At 32.8% G+C, this 13,821-nt stretch overlaps 1 protein-coding gene across 4 annotated transcripts in view; it reads left to right on the top strand.

Annotated features, from left to right (window-relative positions):
- LOC141449200 (uncharacterized) overlaps window positions 1-13,821 on the top strand; it is a 180,490-nt gene that overhangs the window by 84,549 nt on the left and 82,120 nt on the right. For all 4 annotated transcript variants that reach the window (XM_074118376.1, XM_074118375.1, XM_074118377.1 and 1 more), the window contains one exon: window positions 4,314-4,351. The gene's annotated coding sequence lies outside the window, so the exon portion shown is untranslated. The remainder of the gene's footprint in view (window positions 1-4,313; window positions 4,352-13,821) is intronic.

The raw sequence follows: 13,821 nt of genomic DNA, 5'->3' as shown, positions 1-13,821 counted from the left end.
ATTTAATATGGAAGCCCAGAGAGAAACGGAAACAACACTCATCGTCACAAAAACTGCATTTATAGTTGACAGTTAACCCAGTTCTATAGTTGATTGTAACCCAGCCTAATATTTAAAAACATTAAAAGTAAAAAAGACAGTGAACTACTAGTGTCTTTTCTTAGGGGGACTTTACTCTTGTGCCCAAATACTGTTTTGGTAGGTAGGTGTCACGGACGGAGGTGACTAGCAAACATTACTACAAAGTTGTCATATTTATTAAGTATTAAATAAAATCCTAGCCCTAAACCGAGAATCGAACCCAGTGCCACAAGACATATTAGTTTTTGTTTAGAATAGTCATTAAGGGAGCACGTAGTTTATTTGTATAATATTATTTTATTATGTTATAAAATAATATTTTATTATAATATATAACATATTATATATTTTATTATTATTTTTATTTATTTAATATTTTTACTAAGTGCTCCCTTAAGACTACACGTATATCAAGACATTTAGAATCAAGTCAATCAAGTAAATTCCAGTCTATTTAGAAATTTTTCAAAATTAAATATATAAATAAATAAATATAGTCTTTTATAATTTCATGATGTTTGACAGGCCAGCTTTAGTGGTCACCTCCTTAACTAGGTCTAATCAAGCAGTGGTAGTCGAATACCAGTTGATCCCAAGATTGTAGGGTTACCCGATCTCATAGGCAAGCAGAGCCACCTATTATTTCGAAGCGACATAAACTAACATTTTCTTTTTCCAAACAACATTTGTGTCATTTTATACGTGGTCTTGTAATTTGGACTCCATTCTAGCTGCAACAGTTGGAAAGAATTTCCTTGTCGGAGAACCCGCTTGTAACAGCTGTGTCCCCTGGTTCTCTCTACCTTCTGTGCTTGGACTGTGTAGACGTATATTTATCAGATTCCGAACTTCAATAAATCATCATTTGTTCTGCTTTCTCCTTACAGATGTTGTCATAAATTATTAGCAGTTTTGGCTGAATCCTTCGCTTTAAATGTAATCAACTTTGCAGATATACAAGAGTTAGATAATATATTCTGTTGCTTTCTTTATATCCTTCTGTGTGCCAGCTTATCGTTTCCTGTTAGATTCTCTTTCTTCCTCAAGTCCAGCCAAACCTGCTGCTTGACCCAAGTCGACTCCCCAAGTTTTGTTTCGTAATCTTTAGCGCACGGACAGCAGACGCCGTCTCCCTTCAAACTCCACTGGAAACTCCATGCTAATGTTAATGGTATTTCCGTCTAATTTAATAAAAGAAAGTTCGCTCAAATTACATTCATTTGTAATTTACATTTTTTATAAATTGCCTAATTTCTTTAGTAATAAGTGAAACAACGTTACCATCTATCTACACAAGGCGGCAATTCCTTATCTATTATTCATTGCTTATAGCATGATCGATCAGAAAGGAAACATTCACACATTCATATTTCATTGTATAATAATATCGATTTATAGTTTTCTTCTGTTTTTTCTAAGTGTCATCGTCAACGTCAGAGATTCTCAGCTATAAACAATTTCCCTTTCATTATTTTCTAGAATCTACTTGATAAAATTTGGTAATTGATTGCACTTTTTTTGCTTGAAGAACTCACTTTGGTTTTCTGTATTCCATTTACCGTGCACTAGGCCAAAATGAAAATATTTGTAGTTACCAAATTGGCAACACTGACTTCCACACAACCTAACACATATTACACATAGACCGATCACACTCAGTCCATGAACAGACAAGACAGAAGACACACCAACCCTGAAATATAAAAGTATTACTTTCTAAACTAGCCCTGAAGATGACCTAGTCCCTAGGTGGAAAGCTCGGCAAAATAAATTTTACTAGACTGAAATGGCAGTTATTTTTTCAATCCCATTGACCAAATTGAAGTTCACCGCTTTTGACACAGGCATTGCTATTGAACTCCGACCTTCATACTATCTTCTTATAGTTTACTATTGTCTATTGAATCCTCAAATTAATAAATAAAATAATAATAATATGAGCCATTGAGGCGCCACGGTAGCTGAGCGGTTAGAGGCGAGACCTGCGAAGCTAATATGTATTGTGGTACTGGGTTCGATTCCCGGTCTTAGGCCTAGGATTTTATTTAATGGTTAATGAAAGAAATTTTTCAGTAAAGTATGTTTCCTATTCGCCTCCGTCCACGACACCTAATTGGTAGTTGGACGTTAAGCCCCGCCTGAAAAAATAGGCGATTACTTTACTTTACTATTGTCCCATGTTAAAAGCTTGTATTAATATATTGTTTCCTGAAGTACATAACGACCAGAAGGAAGTACATAATTGTTTTAATTCAATTTAGCTTAATATTTTTAGGTATCGTATCGTGAGTGAGCCAAATTAAAGTAAAGTAAATATACATTCCTTTTTTTAAACATTTAATAAATAATAGATTCAGAACTTCCTAAAAGAATCATTTTTTCCTGAAGTAATTAATGGTTATTATCTATCAGTCCATTCTTAGCATTAGTTTTTTAAGTGCTAATTAAAGCCTTCTATGTGCTATAGGTGTGATAATTCCATAGCACTTGCCAGTTTAATGTTGAATGTCTAATTCAACTTTTTTAAGGTACTTTTTAAAAAAACACAGATTTCTCTTTTGAGATCTTAAATTAATGTATCCATGTTTCATTTCTGAATATAATTGTGTTGTCAGCAAAAATGGGAACGTGGACTTAGCGACTTTTATTCACAGGTATACTCTCTCTGGTAAGAGTAAATAGGGAATTACTGTTAGATTTATTGTACTAATTCATTAGTTGCGTAGAGTAACATAAATATGTCTTAACAGATATTGCAGCAGTTTGATTAGAACCTTAGAAATCTGGATAGTTCTCATCATTTATGAACCCAAACTGCACAGTGGCACCTGAAGAATTCGATCTGAACCTTTTTTTTTCGTGATAAACCGCAAAATTTCTGAATTCTTCTTTGGAAGTATCTTTAGATCTAATTGTACAACCATTTCAGCTTATTTCTAAGCTTTCTCCTCTCAAAACAACTGTTTTATGTCGGTTACCATTATCTGCACTTTTAATATTGAGCGAAGTTTTTAGTCAGAATCATTTGGTGAGCGGTAATCTACAGGCCAAGTTAACGAACAAATCAATATCGAATTATTGATTTCCTTGGGGATTCTTGTTTAGCATGCTCGTTAAACAATTGATTTCATGTTCAACTTAGACTGGTTATGATGAGAGTATTTGAGTATTTAGCTGTTTGGAAAATTCAACAGAGCATTAATTTCCCTTACAAACAGTTCTGAAAGGAGAAATTTGAAAAACAATCACTGCTCCTATTTTAATTTACGAAAGTATTGTGTGTGCAGAATAATGGTCATTATCCCCTCTTGCGCCATCTTTTGCGAATAACTAATAAAAGCAAAAAAATGAAAACTCTCAGAATGCGGTTGATTTGGTTAAAAGTTTTACAATGTTATTCCGGTCTAGTACACAAACTTGTAGCGATGGTGAAAAGCGCTTCGCCAAACCATGTTTACATTAAATAAGGGCAGTATTAGAACAATTAGTTTTCCGGTCAAATAACTATGTAATACTTACAGTAGATAATTTTAAGCAATTTACGAAGATAACTTTTTGATTTAATCCTTCATTGTTTAATTATTATTTTCTATTTTAGAACCTTTAGAAATAATGAATAAATTGTTGCCTCGCGTTACCTGTTAGTGAATTGTAGATTTTGTTACTTTACTTGGAATGTTTTCTTCACTTTACGGTGAATTTTTTTTCAAGTAAACTTTAATTTTGCTTAAACATGAACTACTAATCAATTTCAAAAGCGTGTCACTTATAATTTAACAGGTTTAGATTTTAAAGGGCCTGGTTCTCCCTCCTCTGGCTTTGTAATCAAAGAACTAAAAAAAAAAAGTTACACTTCCAACTCACTGAAGGGAGCTGTCTGTTACGGACGATAACCCTGGGTGTATACTGTATCACGGCGAACTGAATTGGTGTAAACCTTTGGATTTTCAGTCCTCAATAAACCCAACGACTTGGATGCTTCATAATAAAGAGTTCTGTGGGTTTGTAAGTGTTATCACTGGGTGATTTCTTCACACTTTTGTGTCTTACCTACTTTTTTTTTTTAAATCATTCTTAAAAGAGTCTTCGTGGTGATTGTTGCGCAAAAATATTAAGGTGAAATCTAATAGAAGGAGAAAAGTGTTAACTAAACCTATTTATTTTATTTTGAATTTGCTTTATTCTGTTTAATTTTCTGTAAAATAATATTGTTATTTTTCTTTTTGTTTCAGATTCCTCAAAACAATTTTGAATTCAATCTCCCTCATTTGTAAGTATAATATTCCATTTTACAATAACATTTTAGAAACATTGAAAGATAATAAATCTCAGGCAACCATTTCGGCTTCTTAAGTCAACTTTGAAATAACATCGTATATTGATGTTTCTAGTTGTAATGTTAGTGGATTAACATCCAGTAAACTATACAATGGTTAGTTGAGCACCTATGTGTTGTAAAAGTTTTGCTATGGTCCCACATAGTTTACGTAGCTTGCAGTAACATGAAATTGTGAGAGAGGAATTAATATAAGTTTCAGTGAGCTGATTTTGGTAAAATATTGCCGATATAATGTTTTGATCGAGGTTTGTGGGGAGCACCACTTCCTAAATCGCTATGAGATGTAGACATTGTTGTAAATAAACTTCGAAATATTCAAATTTTCGAAAAGGGAATGATCTGGTTAATGCTATGTTATCTTTTGACCCTTTCTGTTTTCTTTCGAATTCAAATCATTCCTTGCAAGAAGGTAATAGCTTTCTGGAATCCTTAATGAACTTATCCTTATTCCTTAATTTCCTAATGCTTTCTCTAATCTCTTTTATGATCTATTCAGTCCTCTCCTCTGTAATAATACCTACCTACACTCTTGCATCTCTAACTGTAATCTAATTTCATTTATACTAGCTTTTTTTTTTTTTATTAAGGCAAACTTCGTTGTAACACGGACAGTTCCTTATTATTTATGAAAAGAGCGAGCAATATATATACCTATACAAAATTGTGTACTGCTAATGCTGGCATGATTCATGCAAGAAATTGTTACTACCGAATTAAAGTGTTACGTGAGCAGCTGAATTGCCTAGCGTGTCCCAGTTGCTGTAACAGATAACATAGAAGGTCACCCTCATTTACTGTCAAGTCGTTATCAAATAGCGGCGTTGGCTTCTATGTCAGTAGAATATCGCTTCTTCTATTCGCTAAAATTATTTCAAACTACTTTGTAGTTAAGCCGGGGGTTGATGTGTCTTGTAACGACTTTACGAGTATTATCAATCAACTATGAACGTAAGAGCGTTACTTCTAGTGTTCCTTCTAATGAGATGAGATGGGATGTTAAGCCTCTTTAATTTCGTTAACAACCTATTAAAGATTTATTTCTGTTGTGTTTTCTTAATTCTGTTTTAATTGTTATTTATCTTTTAGAAATAGAAAGCTCATTATTAATATTGTTAACAAATGCTATTATTCCTCATTATTATGTTTTCTTAGTAATTTCAAACTGATAACAAAAGTGAAATATAATTTGTTTCTGAGTTCCAAAATCAGAATTACAGCTTCCTTAAAAAGCGAATTCCTTTAGAAGTTATACAAAAATAACCCTATTTTATTAGTTCTGAAGTTTTGGCGACTTTTTGGAGCTTTTCCTCAAATGATGCAACCCTCAATAGCCTCAAATATTTTTGTATCAAATTTTCATATGCACTTCGTTAACGTTTCGACCGTCAGCTGATTACCCTCATAACTGAAGCAAAACAAGTTGTATTTTGTAATAGTTAATTGGCCCACACAGTAGTTATTTACACACTTATTTTGTCTTAACTTACTAAATTAAATGTTAATAAGCTGAACAAAGCCCATTTTTGACTCGAGTTTGACTAGAAACAGCCATTACGTTAGGTTTTGTGAGAGAGGCTTTTATATAAAATTTTAAAATTGTTTTATAAAATCTCCAGAATAAATTCGAAGGTTTCATAAAACTTTATAATGCAAGAGAAAAAGAAGACAAATCAAGATTAAAACATATGTATATAATGGCTATTAATAGAATATTGTCACATTTCTTGCTGGAGGTTCTTTATTTTGCTACTCATGAAGGATTGGGTGAAAAGCTCTCAACTAAAATAGTTTCTTTGATTTTAGAATTCTTTGATTTTCTCAATCTCTCTGTGATTTTGAAGAGACTGATTTGAATTTTATAGTATGTTGGTCACGTTGAGAACATTACTTGAACAAAGCTTAAACTGCTGGCAGTTTAAGGAAATGCTCTATGCTACAGACAGAAATGAACGTAGTAGCAGTGCGTTAAACTTGGTATGCCTTGCAAACATTTCAAACATCTTTTTATGTAATTTATATTTTCTGTATCAATTTGTTTTTCATACTCCTGTTTTAGATGCTTATTTTGTTCTTATTTTTCATTAGGAATGGATATCTTGTTGTAATCCTATAACAATCTAATAAGATCCATATCTTAACAATTTCTTATTGCTTCCAAGAAATCCAATTGCTTAATTACCCCAATGAATTTCTATAGGAAATGCTAATTTGAGATATCGCAACAATGTTAGTAAATGGTTTGTGTTGGTTATCTACCATAACACTTGAAAACATATTTTGCAGTAAGTTCAAATTTGATATTTTAGAACTTAATGTATTATAATGTAAACATTTGGATCTACTTTTTTTGGTATTTTTAATCGAATAGAACTTTCCCAAATGGAAACTTTTTCGTAATCCACTGCTTGATCCTTGGTGTGGTGTTGGAGCTTTGGTGATCATGAAATTAGCAATATAACTATGTTAATGCAATAATCCTCCCTGAAATAAACATAGCGTTTCTTCTTAAGAAGCCGCATTCTTTCATGTTTAAACTTGAGACGGAGCCTTAGTGATTAAAAGAATGTAGATGGACAATTTCTTACCGCGAGTTTCTGTACCTTCTGCCATATCTGCAGCGAAGGATACCACTGCCACCAGAAACTGCTCAAAATGGCCATTTGCGGTTCCACTTGATGGCCATGAACCCCCCAATTCCCTGACACAACGGGTCCATTCTTCAAAGACACCTTTCTTTTTCAATCTGTAAGAGGAAGTCTTCTTCTGAACGTCATCCCACATTTACAGGCCAATTATTTTTTTGTCTTTTTCATTGTATTATTACTTCTTTCTGGACTTGTTGCGAGATTTCGCTTTCTTTAAAAGTGTCACTATAGTTAACATATCAACAGAATGTTTAATTAACATCGGCTTCTATGCATATAGTTCCAGCCCTGTATTTTTGTTTTAAATTTAAACCCTTTGCCTTCCCATTTTTTTAAATAAATACGTGTGTTTACATGACCTACTATCTTCAACTATCAACTAAAAACTTCATCATTGTATTTTTTTACTACTCTTAAGTTCACTAATGGTTTAACTATCTGAGAGAAAGGAGTTTATCTGTGAGCACGCTAACCCAAGTAGTTGCATCTCTTTTACTACTTATTTGCAATTGATTTTGGGAACGCAAAGCGGGTGCTGCATGGTTGGCTGTGGTTCCCTCAAATTTTCCTCACGAAATGGCTTGTACACTTCTTCCTACTGGATGTAGCGATGAAAAGAAAAAAAATTATTTGGATGGTAATGATTTGACTAGAAGATCTTTAGATTTTAATTATTTCTTATTTTATTTAATTCCATTTGGATATTATTAATAATGGCTACGCTTCAGATTCACCTTTTCTCCATTTTATTTTTACAAATAATTTCTCGTTAAGTTAAATAACTTTTAACGTGTCTTACTAACATTGATTCTATTGATAGTGCAAGCTCCATAATTCTTTTTTTAATGATCCCATTTTCCTTGTAACTATTTTGCAATAAAGTAACAGTACATAAATCTAACAGATAGGAGAAGTTATTTTTGGTATCAATGGAGCAGTTAGTACTGCTACCCAGGGAATAATACTTTAGTAACGGAGATATTGTACGCTATTGTTACTAACATAGATAGAGTACGTATCTTCCAGTGCAATAATCTCCCAGAGAATATCTATCCTTCATTTATTCAAGTGCATCAGGTTGGAATTTTTTAAATTCTATTTTTTCAGTTCACTTATTAAGATTTATCTATAACATCTTTGAGTAATTTGGTTAAAGAAATGTTTAGAATTTGAGTTCTAAGGGGGGATTTTATTTTTTCCTTACCCCTATTATAACCTATATGCCAGCACGGTGTGATTTGTGTCATTATGACCCCTATCTTCTACTATCAACTACAAACAACGTATTTTTTACTGTTCTTAAAATCTCTTGTAATTTCCAGGAGTCTCACATATTAGGCGCCAATTGTTAAAATAAACTTATAGAAATTGTTACAGTATATACTCTTGAACGTTTTGTTCTATTATTAAAACCAACTCGCAAGATTATATAAGATAATGCCACATTAGCCTAACGGCAATGGCGAAACCATAAATTTGAGAGGTGCTATGAAATATTATACCTTGCCCAAAATCTGTATATTATTGAAATTTATGTTAATATGGACTTTTATAGAAAAAATATTTGCGCCATTCAAGTTTGACTTGTAACACTTGATCAGAGTTGGCCGCATAAAGTCTGCCCAAATAAATAGGTATTACTTTATTGATTATGTTACAACCATTTTCTGTTTTTTAATGATTAGTTATCTATATCTCTTTTAGTTACTCAATTTTGCAGCTAGTAACACTTTTGAAAAAATGCATTTTATTCCGAAATAATAGTGTCATAACGAACATCCTGGAAAGCGTAGATCGTTCTAAGCTCCACTTCTTACTTACTGTAAACCGACTTCAATTTGACCCGCAAATTCATCATTTTCTTCCATTCGCGAGGGGATCATTTATTTCTTAGATCTGCAGTTTGGAGTTATGACTCCTAGTTTCTTAACCTTTCATATTGCATTTTCTGGCCTGAAGAATAAGTGCTTTCAATGACAATGTTTGTGTACCTGTTGTATCTTTAAGAGAAATTCTGTTATTTTTGTTAGATTTTCCTTTCAGTTCTTAATGATGCTCGATAATATTTTATATGTCAATTCGCGTTAATGTGTTACTTTCTCTTAACCATCAAAATAGGAAGTATTGCATTCGTTTGGACACTTGATATAACATTTTCTTCCTTAAATCTTAACCGTATTTACATTCTTGTTTAACAGAAAATCTTCCGTACGTTTTTCACATCTAATCAAATCAGTTTTAGATTTATCTAATTATAATATTTTGGATATTTTTGTTGATACATTGTTTAGATTTTATTTTGATACTTTTTCTTATTCTTTTGTTAATAGCTATGGATTATTGTACACTTTCCAGCTTGACGGAACATTCCACCATTTTCAAAAATATCTAAACTGCTACCGCATGCTTCATTTGTTTAGAAATGTTAGACTTAAAATCGACATTTGTGCCTTACCTTTTAAGTAGTGTCTGATGAATTTAAGAGTGGTATTTCAACTGTAGATCAAGAAATTAGAGATCGCACGAAACTCGTTGATGAAGTAGTCTTGAAAGAATAATATTTCGTAGTTTATCTAACCAACTTAGCAATGAAGACTTCCTTTAAATATTCAATTCATGAATATCGTTGCTGTTATGCTCTTTCATAATCAAATTCTTTCGCTCCTCTGTTTCTATTAAGATATATGATATGATTCTTCCAAGTATAAGATTCCTTATTGTATCTTTGCCTACAGCCTTTTTTTATTCTGCCTATTTGATACATATCATCAAATTATTATATTTTTTTTATGGAATTATTTTTAACTGTGATATTTAGAAAGGTAGTATTTTATCAAACTTGTATCAAAGTACTTTTGAATCGAAAAGGTTTGCATCTCTCTTTAAGATCAATTATTGTCAATTATAGCGCTCATCTTTTTTACTTTTATTTTAGGCGCAATTAGATTTCTTTATACTTCTGTACGTTCTCATACCTACAGTTAAAAAAAGAAGAACTAAGTGGATCGCTGCGACTATTCCAGTCTAAAAACACTCAAAACACAGCACTGGCACAATACATCTCTGCAGAACAACTTGGCAGTAGCTAATCCACAGGCAAACTGTGGATCTCATCAATCGAACACTCTCAGTCATGTCTACTAGGTAAATACTGCGCGATCTCCACCTGGACCTCAGACAGATGGTTGGTTCCCTCAGTTGGGGATTGTGGTTTCTCTAAAAAATCTGATTCATTCACAATTCTTTCTATGACATTTGAGCAGGAAACATCCTCCTTATGACATTTTGTTTAAGGTGTGAGGTTGATAGGTTTAGTATCTTGAGGTACTGAATAGGCTAACGGTGAAGGGGTTTAAGCTTATTTCGTTCAAGATTAATGCTGGATTCAATCGGCCTATTTCGAATCTTAGACTGAATTTACATCATAGACTTGATCTGTTGCTGATATTATTCTTTTGGAGGTAGCTGGGGTTTAGGTGCGGACCCTGAAAAGCTTTGTACTCTTTGAGGTTTCTCGTCCTTCTCACTAATAATAATTAATAATAGTAATAATATTATTAGATTAATGTAATACTGTAAACCAGTATTATCGTAACTAGGTTAGGTGTAAATAGGTTCGGCAGCATGTATGTCAGTGTATCAGGAGGTACTCTGCTCAATCTATACTTGGAGAGATTTAGTGGTATTGGGGGATGTTTGGGTCGCAGAGCGCCCTTCGGGGTGAATGACCCTACGATACTACTCCCTTCCCTTCGCCACAAGCCCTCACGTGTAATTTTTGTTGATAATTTCATTATTATTATTTTTTTCTTCAAATTCCTAAATAATGCTATTTTATAAACCATATTCATTTTATACGTACTTAGTCTTTATTGTTAATAAAAAATTGATTTGGATAAGTTAAGAAACGTTATATATGTTCTATTTGACACTCTAAACAAGTATATTTCCTTCAATGTTCTACCACCGGGACGCACCGTACCACTTTATCTGAATTGTTTAAAAACTATTGCTAGAATACTGTGAAATTAGTATATTTCCTCTGCCCCGTTATCATTTTAAGAGTTTTTGCATAGCAATACTGCAGACAAAATTTCTTCTTCTCTGACGTTAAAGATGCGTTTCTCCACTAAATTTTCGTGAATGTTGCAGTCTCCTCTTGGGTGAGAACTGTTTGGCCAGCACTCGTGAACTTGAAACCACAAGGTTACAAGATCGCTGGGAAATCTTTTCTTATGCCGAATACAATAGTAGACAATTTCTGAGACTATCTTCGTGCAAGGACTATAAGTTTTATTTGGCCCATAGTAGGATACAGATGCTACGGAAATGTGTGTAGATTTCGTTCCATCAAAGAAAAGGGCTCTCTTAGTCGGGCTTGACCAATTAAGTGCCATGAACGGAGGCGGATAGCAAATATACTAGTTATTTACCTAGGAATCGAATGCACTTCGACAAAACATTTCGGTAGCCCCGACGGGTGTTGACGCAATGTGATTTCTGCCCAGTACTCCGAATGTCAAAGTGAAGAAATTTAAGCAAGTCATTACATATTTGCTTTGAAGACTCGCCTCTAACCGCTCGGCTGGCTACCGTGGTTTAACCGTCCTTAAATGGTCGTTTTAGTACCCATATTTTAACTCGAAAGGATCTTAACAGACTTTGATGAAGTGCGGCTAAGGAGAATCTTTTCTAATTTGTTGATTTAAAGACAAAACAGAAAGAGATGATTATTGATTTCTTTTGATGATTCTGTAAATTCTAGTAATTCAAATTTAAGTAAAATTTCTTTACAATTTGATAATGTTCAGCTAGTTTTTTCCTTATTATGTCAGTGGATGGAAGGATATAAAAACAACCAATATTTTTTCAATCAATACTGCTACAAGATTCTGTAATCTCTTAACATTAAATTACATTATATCTTGTTTTTCAATAATTAATTTACGTTTAAATGACGTAAGTAGTTACTATGTTTGTTTTTATGTTACCTCGCAATAGACAAGGTCATTTCTTGCTTATCGAAAAACTCATTGGTTAGATAATTTAGCGTTTATATTGACGGTCAGTTTGGTTCATACCAAAATTTTTTGTAATCATCTTTTGTTCAGTTTACTTCTTCTTTTTCTTTACGTTTATGATTCTATTCATGTTGGGATCGTGTTACAATATTCATATTACCTCTAATAATTTCCATTTCCATACGGTTGTATTATTTCATTAGCAGATTAAAATTAGATATTATTGGAAAAGTAACTGCACGTAGTAGCCATTAGCTTCGATTTAATTTTTAGTTGATGTATTTCATGTTAAAGGATTGAGAGTGATAAAATAGCCAACAGTGGAACGGTTCTCTCTTTCAGTTGTGATCTTTTGACCCCTAATTTCTATTGGAGTTTCTTTGTGTAAATTTTTGAGGTCTCCTGATTTTGAAAAAGTGATTTTAAAAATTGTTTCTTCTCTCTTTCATCTGTTTGTATCCAGTGAATGTGTCCAGTGTAACTCGAATAAGAAAATTCACAGAAAGTCTAAATTTGGTGTTTACGAGCTTGGGGTGCCATCTGAGGATGCCACAAGAAAGTTTTGGTTAAAGCCAACCAACTGGAAGTACCTACCATTACTGAGTTTTTGTTGGTATTTTTTCAAAAGCGGTTTTTTTTTAAGTCATGCTCTGATTTCTCACCATTAGACCATTTTTTTTTATGGAAGTTTGATTATTGATGGCACTTCCGGGAAAAAGGATTGATTGATTTGACTTAATCTTAAGTGCCGATAGTATTGATTGTTCTAGCTTACAACCGGTATTCCATTGTCAATCAATGGTCGGACTGAATTTCCAAATTGGATTCAAGTCAAAAATGACCGTATTTTAGCATTTTCCCGCAAACGAATCTTAATGATTTTACTTACAAATTTTTGCAGTGATTAGAAACACAAATCTACAACTTTTACTGTACACATAATTTCCGTAAATTCGAATTGACGTACCACTGTGAGAGAAGTTGTGTAAATTCCATTCTAAAGTAATTAGTATTAAATAGAACTCAAGACTTGGAGCTTGCAGAATATCTTATGAACTGGAACTTTAAGAATACTAGTAAGACAAAGTCGTTATATTACCTTGGCCATTGCAGTTCACCATTCAAAGGATTCCATTTAAGGTCTGTAAAGTTTTAAAAATTTAATCCTCAAGGTAATCCTTACTTGTTTGATTCGTATTCTCACGTTCCGTTCCCTAGCACTTCCTCAGGGTATCGAACTATGACAAACATAATCTTATTGTTAATAACTAATAACTGTCACTGTGAATGGTACTGGTTATTAAAATAGTAATTTTATTTAGCCGATTCTCAACTTTAAAAGTAGCCAGTAATTAAAGAGATAATAAAAGAAATATAAATCTTTAAGATAACTTTTATTAGGTGTTTTATGTTTTATAAGTTATTATTTCCGCCATAGTTCATTAATTAATAATGGATTACACATCGTAAGTCGGCTGTGTTTTTATGATATCCTTAAATTCTATTCAGTTCATACATTGAAACTGGCCATTTTTACCTTGTCATTCAGGTATTTCTTTATGGGTCACTGCCAAGGACATATTGTTACGTTAATCGCCGCTGCATTGCCCGTAAATACGTAGCCTAGCCTAAATTTGTTGATTTCTTTCTGCAATTATCCTAGGTTAGTTTGGTATAATTGCGCCAATTCTATTATATGCTCTTCATCCTGTGTGACAGTCTACCTAACAATACT

This window comes from Rhodnius prolixus, unplaced genomic scaffold (assembly GCF_049639745.1).
Source record: "Rhodnius prolixus isolate KJV_2025 unplaced genomic scaffold, Rpr scaffold_2, whole genome shotgun sequence".
In the NCBI taxonomy this organism is placed as follows: domain Eukaryota; kingdom Metazoa; phylum Arthropoda; class Insecta; order Hemiptera; family Reduviidae; genus Rhodnius; species Rhodnius prolixus.
This window is presented reverse-complemented; position numbering and strand designations above follow the sequence as displayed.